At 44.6% G+C, this 14311-nt stretch overlaps 1 protein-coding gene and 1 long non-coding RNA gene across 3 annotated transcripts in view; both read left to right on the top strand.

Moving 5' to 3' along the window:
* Positions 1-14311, top strand: part of LOC149334559 (solute carrier family 52, riboflavin transporter, member 3-B-like) — a 64985-nt gene that overhangs the window by 28029 nt on the left and 22645 nt on the right. The window lies entirely within an intron of this gene.
* On the top strand, positions 6009-10135 carry LOC149334560 (uncharacterized). 2 transcript variants are annotated; one of them, XR_016284747.1, is made up of 3 exons: positions 6009-6378; positions 7185-7365; positions 9043-10135. It is a non-coding gene; the product is annotated as an uncharacterized LOC149334560 (long non-coding RNA). The 2 variants fall into 2 exon arrangements; XR_016284748.1 differs by having other exon boundaries at positions 7162-7365.

Below are 14311 nucleotides of genomic sequence, written 5' to 3'. Positions count from 1 at the left end.
AACTACGATGCACAGCTCATAGGCTCATCCCGAAATCGCTAAAGCTCCCGCTACTATTCTGGACACCATTCGGCAAACAGGTGGTCGCGCAAGCCGAAAAATACCTCCTGTGAGCGCGCATTCTGGAAAGGAATCAAGCGCCTGGAAAACGACCTGTTCTTCGCGCTACGCTACGCACAGCATCACTTCCGCTCCGACTACACGAACGTGATCCTGCATGCGAAAAATGTGGCGTATTCAACGCGAGAGAAATGGCAAGAAGTCAGCTCTCCAAGTTTTCCGTAATACTGCAGAGGAACGGTTGTCCCTTCGTATCAATGGTGTGTTGAACCTTTCTTCATACCATTTGAACCCTAATGAGCTCGGCGTCTTCAGCCGCGATCTCAACTCTAACACCAGACGAGAACCACATGTAAATGCGACGGCGTGCGCTGTGCAGCAAGGAGCATGCACGTGCAAAAATGGAGCATGCACGTGCTCCATTCGAGGACTTTCCAAACTCCCAAGTGCAAGTAAGTCTGTTTTGCTACCGACTGAAGTAAAATCCATGAAAAGCCTGAAGAGTGCTGAGGAGATTGTAATCTTGCCGGCTGAGACCAACGCCACTGTAGTGTTGGACCGCAAGGATTACGCTTCGAAAATTGCTGAACAGCTGAAGGACGAGTTCACATATGTTAAGGTTAAACGAGACCCAACAAACACAATTGAGAGCGAGCTGCAAAACTTGCTGACAGATGTCTTCAAATTTGTCACACCTCAAAAGAAGAACTTGTATTACCGGATCTTATGTCATAATGGTTCAGCTCCAGCCATATACGGTGTTCCCAAGATGCATAAGCTATATGTGCCTCTACGGCCAATAGTAGACTTTACGACGTCGCTCCGGCACGACGTGTCTCGGTGCCTACACAGCATCCTGCGTCCCCTGGTCGGTACAACAAAGAGTTATGTGAAGGACTCTGCGCACTTCGTCAGGATGTTTCGTAATGAAGACATTAAAGAGGACGACGTCATGGTATCTTTTGACGTTTGATCCATGTTCACCCGGGCGCGGGTGGATTTCATGATTCAGTGCTGTAAATGTGTTTTTGAAAAAGACGAATCGCTTGCTAACCGCACTTCGGTCGAAGTTGTTTACCTATGCCGCCTCCTGAACTTTTCCTTGCAAAGTACGTACTTTGTCTTTAATAACGAGTTCTACAGGCAGGCGTTCGGAACCACAATGGGTTCCTCCATTTCGGTTACATGAGCGAACCTGGCTCTGGAAGCAATCGGTGCACTCGCTCTTGCTTCCTTTATCCGTGAACCAAATATATTTCTACATTGTGCACATGATCGTTTCTGCTTCTTGAACTGGGATGACCTGCAAGCACTACTGCAGCACCTAGATTCTATCCAGCCAAAGATAAAGTTCACAATGGAGGAGGAGAATTCCGCTCAAATCGCTTTTCTCGACAGCGACCGACCTCCTCGTGACGTCAGTATACCAGAAGCCAGCCCATACAGGTAAATACCTGGACTTTGCCTCTGCTAATCCGGTTGGACACCAGCGCTACGTGGCATCTCCGCTCTTCACACGCGCACAACACCTATGGTCATCACGACAAGTGCGAAGGAGGGAGGAAAATATTCAGCGGGCACTTTGTTTACCTAAAGTGCGGTGAGGCGAAAGCCTTAAGTGCAGTAGCCGCCGCGGTGGCTCAGTGGTTATGGTGCTCGGCTGTGAACGAAACACGCGGGTTTGATCCCGGCCGCGGCGGTTGAATTTCTTTGGAGGAGAAATTCTAGAGGCCCGTATACTGTGCGATGTCAATGCACGTTAAAAAACCCCAGGTGGTCGAAATTTCCGGAGCCCTCCACTACGGCGTCTCACATAGCCTTAGCCGCTTTGGGACTTTAAACCCCATAAACCGAACCGAACCTTAAGAGCAGTGTTGCTGCTTGTGTCACTGATGTGTGGTTAAGATGTTAAGCTTCGCCTCTAAGAGTGGAACGCGACAGCGTCTTGCAACGCTGCCAGGGAGTCCACTGAACGCCATTGCCCGTTCGGTTTTACGCCTTGCTCGTCGGTAAATTGGTTTTTGAGGAAAGGAATTTATCTGTCTCGCATATCTCGGTGGACACCTGAACCTCGCCGTAACGGGAAGAGAGGAAGATGGGAGTGAACGAAGACACCGTATTCACCAGAGGCGCCTTTGTTCATTCCAAACCATCGAGCTGGCATGGCGGAGCGGTAGCGTGCTCGTCTCGCACTCCGGAGACCGGGATTCGAATCCCGAACTCGACCACTTTCCAACTCGGTTTTATTTATCTGACATGAATAGAAATGTTAATTTAACTCAACTCATTCCCACTTACTTGGAGCATCAATATACGGTTGGTTGGTTGGTTGATGGGGTTTAACGTCCCAAAGCGACTAAGGCTATGAGAGACGCCGTAGTGGAGGGCTCCGGAAATTTCGACCACCTGGGGTTCTTTAACGTGCACTGACATCGCACAGTACACGGGCCTCGAATTTCTCCTCCAAAGAAATTCAGCCGCCGCGGCCGGGATCGAACCCGCGTCTTTCGGGCCAGCAGCCGAGCACCATAGCCACTGAGCCACCGCGGCGGCGCATCAATATACGATCCCTGTAATTGGCTGCATGGTTACTAGCCAAAGTACAATTGGCCCCGTTTGAAATTAGTGCGCTGTGACGTCACGAACATTTCGACCAATTGAAAAGCGTGACATTTCTGTCGGCTACCTCTGCTTACAACGATGAGGCATCCCTTACAAAAATGGATATCAACTTTCTTTAGAATTTGTATTAACATTCTATTGACTCTAGTAACCTTGTAGTAACTTTTACATTCTATCAACAATTGTTCATACAACGTTGGTAGAAGTTACTTCTCTGTATGTACTCCTGTCAATAGAAAGTTACTAGAAACTAATTTTTACATTCTATGTATCTTTGTCAATACAAAGTTGGTAGACTGTTACTTCTTTGTATTTACTCCTGTCAATAGAAAGTTACTAGAAAATCTGGGTGCAGTTTGACACGTTGAGAGAATTAAATAAACAAACTGCATGGCGTTCGAGGTGATTAACACTATTTTGTTCGCATAATCGTGACATCTTACCTGATTACATGGTGGAATCTGTTGCAGCTAGTCAACAATTTCACTATATCGAAAAGCGACCAACATTATTCGCAGCAAATGCGTTTGGAATGTAATCAGGATATGGGAAAACGTTTTAAAACAAAAGATATATTCCATTTTAATACTTTATGTTCTTTACGGACTGCTGTGAGCAGAAATACTCTAGAAAGTGACAAAACATTTTTGGTCATGCGAATAGATGCTTCAAATCATGTACTGTAGGCGAACACTTCAAAGCTATTAAAACAACCTTGAACACGAAACAAACATTACACTCACATTCCCTTAGCCGAGCATATTCTATTAACATTCGTTGATAGGAAGTTCATACAATTTCCTTACTGCTTTCTATGTACTGCTGTCAGTAGAAACATACTAGACACCGTAAGAACGTTTTATAATGAGAATAAATGCCTAAATTAATTAAGTACTCTAGCCTAACATGTCAGTGCAACTAAAGCAACCTTGAACACGAAACAAAATTTGCAGTCACATTTTCTTAGGGCATATTTTATCAACATTTGTTGATAGAAAGTTCATACAATTTTCTTACTGCTTATATACTGCTGTCAATAGAAATATACTACGAACCGAGAAAGCATTTTGGTGATGCGAATAAACAAATAAAAGCCTAAAATAATCAAGTACTGTAGCCGACAACTTCAAAGCGGCAACTTAACTAACCTTGAAGACGAAACAAAAATTTGCAATCACATTCCCATAGCCGAGCACGCTGTGGATTTTTAGAAATTTCAGTTCAATTTTCTCAATACTAGCTTTACTGCTTTCGCATTTTCGAGTGCGGGGAAAAGGGCAAAGTTCATAACAGAACATTTATCCCGAAATTCAGAAACGTGCCTTGAATTGAAGACATTTAGTGACAATTTTTGATTGTATGAAGTCTACGAAAAAAGTTACCAGCAAACGAAATAATTTTGGTACAAAGTGAATGAATTCATAGAATACTCAAGTATTATTGCCTCGCACTTCAAGGAAATTAAAAGAACTTTAAGAAAAAATAGGAGCTAGTGATTGTGTTACATAAGCGCAATGATGACTTCGTTACAGCGAATCAGTTTCGCTGATGGCTCATTCTACACGAAAACAATGCTTCTGCTGCGTATTCGTCCTTAAATTCTGTATTCAGGCAGTCATTAAACAGATTTAACATTTCAGAACTAACAAAGAATTTCAGCAGAGCTGTACAACAACTCTGCCAATTCGAAACACGTTGGTGTTGCTATTGTTGTAATTCTTGATAGGTCATATTTTAACGTGCAGTTGAACAGTGATGTACCGTACGACGGTGCTAAAACACACTAGCATTAAGAGCGTTTCGCTCTGAGGTTTCAAAGGGATTATTGTTGCGAGCTACAAAAAAATTCAAGTTTAGCATTGCACCGATGTGTTTGCACACTCATTGAATGACACGTTCTCGCTAACCCAAATGGCGCCCAAATTATATCACCAGCTTCCTGAACCTGCACCGCAAGCACACTTTCCCTGCACACTGCCCGCCATGCAAAAGTGCCCGGTACACTTTATGCCACTCCACGTGGGAGCGCCCAATTTAAACCCTCGCACTACCCTCCTCCTCGAGCGACCAGCAATGGCTGATCGCACGGGACTGAAAAACCACGCGCGAAAAGGGCCGCACCGCTTCGCGCTCTGAGTAAATTCTGTGTAACGTGTGCAGGCTTACAGCTTCGAGAACTCAAGTTGCTTCGTTCCTCGGCGACTGTACATGCGAAATTTCAGGCATGGCAATATTAATTTTTATTCATGTTCGGCGGCCGATACTATAAAGAGAAGTATAGAGAAACAAAACAGGTAACCGCGGCCCTCTGTACTCAACTGCGGTAACAAGGGCTTTGCATGAGGAAGGCGCACGGCAAATGGAGCACTATAAGCCCTCATTCTTGACTTGTTACATTTTTCGCTAGTACTGAGCCACAGAGGAGCTTCCAGTATGGAAAAAGCTAGGGTGAGAGCAGCCCCCACTTTGAGCACCGCTAAAGCACAGGCGCAGTGCCTCTTCCGCATCTTCACTTGCATCTCCTTCAACGCAAACACGGTACGAAGCTGTGGCGAGGGAAAACGTGGTGATAGCTGTATTTTCTATCTTCTCGTAATGCAATTATTAAGGAATCCTGGAATAAAGTGTTGGGTTTTAACGTAGTCATACGGAGTAGACGCGCGAAAGCATGTGTTCATTCTTCGCCTTTTCTTACTGCCATCAGCGGACGTGAGGCCGAGCCGAGGACCGCGTAAGGCAGAGGCAAAAAGCAATCAAGGAAGCACACAAAAAGACTACGGTAGCGCGACTGTCGGCGGGGCTCGCTCGAGCAAAGAGCGTGCAAGGTGTCCAATGACGTGATATAAACACACACAAAACAGAGGCGATGCTGCAGCGCAGCCTTGAAAGTTTCGCGCGTCACGCTAGAGCGGCGTACACACACACACGTACACTAAATCGCATGAGCCAAGATGTGTAGAGTACGCTAAGCCACACAATATGCGAAAATAAAAACCGAAACCAGTAGCGTTTGGCAACATCATCATCATTCCTTATTCTGCGACGCAGTTACGGGGAGCTGAGTTATAGCCTGAGAACTGGGCAGACAGTGCAGCCGTGCAGCGGCTGCGGCTTTCCTGGCCCCAGATGCGTCGCCTGTAGCTGCCCGGCATGCTGCCCGGTTTTCCAAGCTTTCGTTCGCAGCGCCGCCAGAAACAGATGGTTGTGAGTAGTCGCATTTTTTCACCTCAATCATTCCAATTTGCTGCCTTTGTAATTGAAACAAAATATTTTGTCGTTTAATGCAACAAGTTTGTGGCAAAAAGGGCTAGATCAATTCTTTTTTTTAACGCGTGTAAAGTTAGGCGACATTAGCGCCACCTTTCCGTTCGCTGGCGGCGGATTGCGAGTCTCATGTTGGCCGCGCGCTACACTATCTTTTTTAGGACGCTGAAACGACTCTGTTGACGGGGTGCGACGGTTGTGAAGTTCTGGGTGCGTTTCTTCAGTTTGTTTGTGTTAAATGTGCGGCCTCGTTAGTGTTGTGGTAGTGTGACTGAACTCGGAAGGTGACAGATGGCTCCAGTGCTGCGGAAGACGTTCTTACGCGCACGCAGTGCTCAAAAACTGCTCTGACGTACTGCACGCAACCACGCCGAAAGCGGCCGGCGCCCGATGCCGGATAGAAGAAACGGCTTGCCGTGAACGTTGACAAATGTAAGTACAGAACTGGAAAATGACTTCTGCGATGTGTCGGGGGTATGATTGAGGGCTGCGAATGCATTTGGGTTGGTCTTTACGCCTTGTTCGCAGTGAGGTGCAAAATGCGGGCACCACGCGATCGTTTGCAGAGAGAAGGTGTTCTGACACGCTCGCTTGCCAACTATGCAACTTTCAACCCGCCGCCTCACGCTCTTTGCGTCAGCTCCTCGGCGCACGAGTTATGTGATAGAATTTGGTTGCACGCCGAGAACTATGGGGTGCTGCTTGATTCGTTATTCCGAGTGAACAGGAGCAGCGCGTGGAAAGGAGACCATAAGAACGAAAAGTGCTTGTAGCGGCGTGCGTCTTTTGATTCTGCTGCCTGAGTGTTTACTGGATAAGGAGCATTGCCCGTTCTACGTCGCAGTCACATCAAGTGCTGTGTTTCTTGATAGTTCTGGTCAACGAAACGACGATTAAAAATAGCAGAACCATTCCATTGCAGTGCAGCTGAGGTAATGGCACAATGGAAGGTTTGTTGTCATTTTATTTTTTTACGTTCACTACATTTATGTCATTCCCTCATTTTCAGTCTGAAGCGATAAAAGTATAACGTGATTCGCGAATAATAGCTTTAAGGAAAGTATGACAAGCTTTGTAAACCATTTTTTTGCTAACTATTGGAGGCATAGGTAATTAATCATTAGCCTCCACTCATGAACACATTGGACTGAACAGCTAGAGGTTGTAATGGGATGTGCCTTCTGTGATGTTTATGAAAGCATGGCTCTAATGCAGCCTTTCTTCAAATGCACCCGCAGTCAAGCCCTGTACAGCTGCTCCACCAGTATCATCACGCTACTTTTGCACCAGCTTTCATCTGTCATCGAGCCCATGCTACCTCAACCAGAGGCAAATGACATCAAGACCTGCTGGTTCAGCCTATCAGCCATTGACACTGGATATCAAGCATGTGCCACTTGTAAAAGGATAGGTAGACAAGTGGGTATATTTTCCTTGTCTTTTTTAGCCTGCCAAAAATCTTCTGCTCCAGGCTCCCTCTCTCTTTCGTTTTTTTTCTTTTAAAAGAGGACCAAGAGAAAGGGAAAAGATATTGCGGGCATCATGAAAGCACTCCCCTAGTCAAGTGCATTGTGTTATAGTGTGAAATGCTTTTTATAGTTTTTCCCTCATGCCTCTCGTGCTTGGAAATCTTGACCACAGTATAGACCAAATTAAAACAATTATCTGCTTCATGACCTTTATACAGCAGTCTAAAAGCAGCAAATAAATTTTATAGGTTTACTTCAGCAGTGCCTACCTCTTACAAGGTATGGCATGTTTGAAGTGAACCAGTGATGTGATAGGCATGGCCTAACGGGCAATGCATAATTGAATATTGGCGTTCAAGTGGAGCACTCTGCTTTAGAAGCATAGGTGTTGCTAGCATCAATAATTGATACCTTACCAGGTTATCCTTGCATTACGTGAAACCCTGTAAAGCTTATATTTTAGCTGTACAGAAGAAAGGCGTTTATTCGATATGTCATGAGCATTGCTGAGGTTTTCTTTCACACTCCCTTTGTCACAACTGACTGCACTGTACAGTTGAAATGCATTTGGAATTGAGTATTGGTGCATTGTTATTTTTATTCATGCCGACGTTCAGTTACTGATTGCATTACACTAGCTGAGCCTAAGTCAACAAATATTGCTGTGACCTTAACAAGACCCCTGGCTTTACTTGAACCGATGCATTTGATGTTGCCTTTCTCCCGTGCCATCAAGGTTTGTAATAAGCTGTGTAAATAACTTAATTTACTTTCTCGAGGTATTTATTGCTGCAATTAGTGACAGGTAATTTCCTAAAGAACAACCTAAGTGCACATTTTTATCTTCTTTGGAACACTTGTTTGCTTGTTTCCCTTGTATTCTTAACTTAAACAGATATAAGCAGGCCTCAGCACTGGAGGGATGTGCTGCGGGACAAATAAAAAACTACCAGTCCAGCTGCTCCCTTAGGGGCACGTTTCTGAGGCTTTTATCGCTTGTAGTTCTATGCAGCTTTACTTACAAGTATTGTATCTGACGCAGTGTGTGCCTTAATATTTTGATTCATTTGCTTTAGAGTGTGCCACTCTTGCCCTGACGAACTTGCTCACCTTTGTACTCTTTGTTCATACATTTTCCCCTAACACCTGGTATAGCTCCAAATGATACATTATCTACAGCAACATGTGCATTATATTGCAATGTCTTTGTGCCATCACTTTTGAAAACAAAAGCTGCCTGAATTTTTGTGCAGACAAATCAGAAACACAAAATAATTTTCATATTTAATGGCCTGCATGTTATCTTCATATGACTGGAATGGCTAAATATCTCTTCGTGGTAGCCTAATTAGGTGTAACACGTTAATGTCAGTTCCTGTGAATATCATTCAGTCTTCGAATGTGGGGCAGAATTGAACACAACAGCATGTTATAGATTTTTCTTGTTCAAGGACGCATTACATTTAGTTCTAGTCTTGTGACTGCTGCTTATGCTATTACTCAGCAGCCTTATCAAACTCGCTCGGAGTGCTGCATTTTAGTGCACATTTAACTGATTGTTGCTTCTCCGTGTTTGATTCTATTAGAAGTTACTATAACTGTATACTTTGAATGTTTTCTTGTGCAGTTCTCTTGCTGCTGCATTCTGCCATGGAGGAGGCTACCTGTTCGTGCGCACGTCTCATCACTAGGACGCTACCTCTTCCGCTGGTGATGCAGACAAGTAACGACAGGGTTAATTGGAGAGGCATGGGAGAGGCCTTTGCCCTGCAGTGGGCATAGGCAGGCTGATGATGATACAACAAGCAGGCTGCCTGATATTGAGGACAAGTGTCAGGATAGTGCACCAACAAAGTCGCTTAAGCATTTCTGTGCTGATGCATTTTTATTAAAATCAGCTCATAGCTTAATATCTACATCCATGGGGACATTTAGCATATGTTTGGCATCTGTTTGACTTTAAAGCAGGCTGCCTGATATTGAGGACAAGTGTCAGGATAGTGCACCAACAAAGTCGCTTAAGCATTTCTGTGCTGATGCATTTTTATTAAAATCGGCTCATAGCTTAATATCTACATCCATGGGGACGTTTAGCATATGTTTGGCATCTGTTTGACTTTTAATTCGCTAGTGTTTGCAGCCTTTAATGTTGGTCTTAAGACAGTGTAAGCATTGTTTCACTGTGTGGGATTTTTTAGCTGTTTTGGAGAGATGTGTGTGTATGCATGCAGTTTTTTTCCACGGGTTTGTTATGTGGCTCATGGAACTTTCATGTTACAGAAGAAATTATTTCGTTTCTGTGTTGTACAGGAAAGTGAGCAGTATTTATATGCACCAGGTGTTTCAGGGAAGAATAAGTAGTTGTCAAAAATATGGCTTTTGCTGCATAATTTCTGATAATTAACTTTTTAACTAACGCAGGTTTGCAACTGGTTGCAGTTAGACTTTTAGCCAGTTGTTCGTAGTAGCCATATCAGTTTCTGGAATGTACAAAACATGATTACTTTCGCCGCTGTGGCTCGACAAAATTTGGCTGCATCGTGCGAAAATACATGCGCTTTTGAAAGCACACGGAAAGAAACCCCTCCAGTGCATGTAACTGCTACAAATCTCTAATGGCAACTAGACGCCTAACTCTGATAGTGAAGGAATCATATTCTTAGCGGTAAGAAACAGACACAACACCAAGATACACACACACAGGACACCCGCCGCTAGACTTCAACTATCTTTACTGGACGCTTGTACGACATAAATATGTATCACTGAGCACACGCAGGTGCCTCGTCATCCGCAACAGGTCTAACTACGCCCTCCCCTCTCCTCCAAGGCATACGGTTGCGCCGATAAACAATCTCTTTTTCTGCCAACGCCAGGGAGGGAGTGCTTACACACGTCACCCGCCTCTTGAATACGAGACTTCGATAATTTCTCTTTCTTTTTTCTCGGCTCCCAGGCCTTTCGTATTCAAGAGGCGGGTGACGTGTGTAAGCACTCCCTCCCTGGCATTGGCAGAAAAAGGGATTGTTTATCGGCGCAACCGTATGCCTTGGAGGAGAGGGGAGGGTGTAGTTAGACCTGATGCCGATGACGAGGCACCTGCGTGTGCTCAGTGATACATATTTATGTCGTACAAGTGTCCAGTAAAGATAGTTGAAGTCTAGCGGGTGTCCTGTGTGTGTGTCTTGGTGTTGTGTGTGTTCTTACCGCTAAGAGTATGATTCCTTCAAGCCGTTACCAACTAGCCCAACTTAATGTTTTAACGAAGTTTCTGATAGTGAAAAGGTTCATTAATAAAAATTAGCTAACCAGCTTACTACGTAAGACTTCACAAGTTTTCTGGTGCCTGCCAACACTGGTAATACTATGCTGAAAAAGCCATACATTCATCTCAAAATACCTGTTTTTTGAAAATTACTTAGTCTTCCCTGAAACACCTCGTATATATGTAAGAAAAACCTAACGGGATTTAATTGACGACGTTTTGGTTGGAGGGCCAGCCGTTTTCAAGTGTACTACAGCATTTGAAGCACACAGCTTTTGTTTCGAATGCTATACTATACTCGAAAAAGGCTGGTCCTCCAGCCGAAACATCGTGAATTAAAACCTGTTATGTTTTTCAATTGCTGTGTGTCAGTCATTGTTACTCAGAGGGAACTGAGGGGAAGTGTGCCGAAGGCAATATTCTGTTCCTCTATTGTTCTCCATAAAATATTTTGATGCATCATGCATGTGTTGTTGCGCGTATGTACACTTGTGCACAATAAATGTAATAATTTGCATTTTGCTTCTATTATTCTTTAAGCACTCCAGGATAGTGTTCACAAAATGATTTTGAAGTGATAAAACTATGTTGGTAAAAGTGTTGTACTGTGTAGTTAACATACACTTTTCCAAAAGTTGATGTAGGAATTATACTTTCTTCGTACTTGAGTCTTTTGAATAACGGTGGCCAATTGTCGGAAGACCGTTGATAGGGTGTTGGTAGACATTGTCGGTATGTGGTTGATAAGAAGTGTAAAGACTTTCTATGTACTTGAGTCTTTTGGATAACGGTGGCCAATTGTCGGAAGACCGTCAATAGGGTGTTGGTAGACATTGTCGGTATGTGGTTGATAAGAAGTGTAAAGACTTTCTATGTACTTGAGTCTTTTGGATAACGGTGGCCAATTGTCCGAAGACCGTTTATAGGGTGTTGGTAGAAATTGTCGGTAAGGGGTCAGTAGGAAGTGTATACAAACTCGATAAGGGGATGATAGGAAGTATAAAGACTTTCTATGTACTTGAGTCTTTTGGATATCGGTGGCCTATTGTCGGAAGACGGTTGATAGGTTGTTACTACAATGTACAAAGGCGTTTAAAAGACTTTCTATTCAATGTTGATAGGTTCTATTAACAATTGTCGAAAGACTTTCTAAAGAATGTTACTAAAAATTTTTGTAAGGGATTGAAGGCTTCCGCCTTAAAAATAAGAAAAGACGAGCTTACAAAAAAGCTTCCCTGGGCAAATCCTAAACAATCAACAACGCATATCGGCGAACCTCCCCCTCCCCCAAACAGCACCAAGAAAAGAACGGAAGCGAGCTGCCATCCCGTACGCGATTAGGGTGAGTGAAACTGTCACGAATCTTCACTGGCTACGAAGTTCAAATCTACCACGTGCCTACAAGCAAGCTCAGGCAGCAACTTGTGCGTGCAAAAGAAAAACTCTAGATACCCCGTAGTCGTTTACGAAATTCCTTGTCGGGACTGTGACTCAGCTTACATCGGCGAATCCGTTCACTACAGAAGGTGAATAAGGGTCCATAAAAACGACATTGCTAAGGGACGCGCCAAATCAAGTACCTTGGCAGATACCAAAATCATATCGATCAAAGTATCGCCTGGGATTCAGCTAGCATCATTGCCATCGAGGAATAATTACCTTCCTGTCTACTCCTCGAGTCATTTCGCATTGAGTAAAAGCACGCACTCAGTCGGACACGTGAGCTCATGGCTGCAGCATAGGCATGCTCACTGCAACGACCTTCACGCGTAGAAACACGGCCGTTCCGCTGTTCGCTTCATATGTGAACAAGGGACCCTTACTGGTCCCGAAACGTCATTTGTTTTACTCCATTTTTCTTCCTTTTGGCTAGCGGAGTTTTGAAAATCGAGCCTGGCGAGAGTGACGATCTTCCTCCCGATCACCCACAGCAATGCGCCACGGCAGCTGGTGCGCCATTCACGCGCGCTGTTTTCTCGGTTTGTTATTTTGTTCTCCGGCCACCCGCAGAGGGATTCTTGATTGAGCTCGCTTCCACCGAATACTTCATTTCCAAGTTGGAGTCCCGCAGGGTGAGAGAGAAACAGAAGACTGATTAGAGCGACTCACATGGCCTATGGCCTTCTCGGCTCCGACAGCGATCGAGCGACGGGCGGTGTCGATGCACACGTATGAGATTCGGATCTTTCTGTTTCCCTCCCTGCAACCTGTCATTTTCTCCGCTTCTTGTTTCTCTATCTTTTCTCTGCTGGAGATGATTTTTTTTTCTGTCTCTTCTTTCAACCTCTCTGTCGGCAATATCGTCCCTTCGTATTTTTCTCTCAACCCTGCTGTCCATTCGTTACCTCATCTTTCTCTCCTGTCCGCTTTCTCTCCTGCTGTCCTTCTCCCCTGTCCACTTCGACCTTGAATGCGCTTCATCAAGGAGAAGGCTCGGGGAGCGCCTCGTATATCGACTCACGGTATAAAATGTGACCGCTAAAAATCCTAGATATTCAAAATTATTTCAGAGGCACAGAGCTAGTCGGGCTATAAAGGTAGTCGAAAATTTTTATAATGTGCGTAAAATAACTGTTTTAACAAGGCAGTACGAGAATTGAAAGGTGGAATGTTTAGTTCGTGATAGTGTCTCAACGGTCATGTTTTCTAAAATTTTAAATAGTCGCCAAGCGACTCAAGTCACGGCGAGTTGGTCAAGCCTACTGGCGCGTATTCCTGCGTAAACTTGACTCTACCTTATAAAATAACATAGTCTCTGTGAAAAATCTAAAAAGGTATGGTTTGAGCGCAATACAAAATTTAATGGAACGACCTACTAAAATTTTGTGCACATTTCCTTTTCTTCCCATTTTATAACCATGGGTCACCTTGACTTTCGTGAGAGTTGTCACAAGTACTCATGCAGGACGGATACGAAAACGTTTCTCAGAAAATAGGCGTTTGAAAGCGAAGTAAATGTGCCTACAAAAGTGCGAAAGTGATTTTCACAACACTATGCTCGCAAGGGCGCTTTGAGCCACCGCGGTGGCACCGTGGTTATGGCGCTCGGCTGCTGACCCGAAAGACAATGGTTTGATCCTGGCCGCGTCGGTCGAATTTCGATGAAGGCGAAATTCTAGAGACCCTTGTACTGTGCGATGTCAGTGCACATTAACGAACGAACTCCAGATGGTCGAAATTTCCGGACCCCTTCACTACGGCTTCCCTCATAGCCTGAGTGAGTCGCTTCAGGACGTTAAACCCCGATAAACCACGAACCGCAAAGGCGCTTTGTGAACTACAGCTCATCCCAGTGCGTGGTGCATTGCGCACTGGCAGCCGTACGCGACAGCGACAGTATAAAACATGCCTCATTTTCCGAGGAATCGGGTTTCAACAGAAGAGCAAGCGCGACAGCTGCGGTCTTCCTGTGGCGAAGTAACCAAGGCACACATCGTCGCGCACCTGTTTTCCATCAGTTCGTAGAACTTTGCGCCACGTGCGTCAGTGTAGCACGGCGGCAATGAAATAAAGTAGAATCGGCTCGCTTGCGTACGAAGCCCGCTTTGTACTTCCTGTGGACTGGGTACTCTATAAAATTTTTCATGCCACTGTTATTTATAAACGTGTTTACTAACCAACGACGCAGTTT

Source organism: Amblyomma mixtum, chromosome 8, assembly GCF_055824585.1.
Source record: "Amblyomma mixtum isolate Tamu chromosome 8, ASM5582458v1, whole genome shotgun sequence".
Lineage (NCBI taxonomy): Eukaryota > Metazoa > Arthropoda > Arachnida > Ixodida > Ixodidae > Amblyomma > Amblyomma mixtum.
This window is presented reverse-complemented; position numbering and strand designations above follow the sequence as displayed.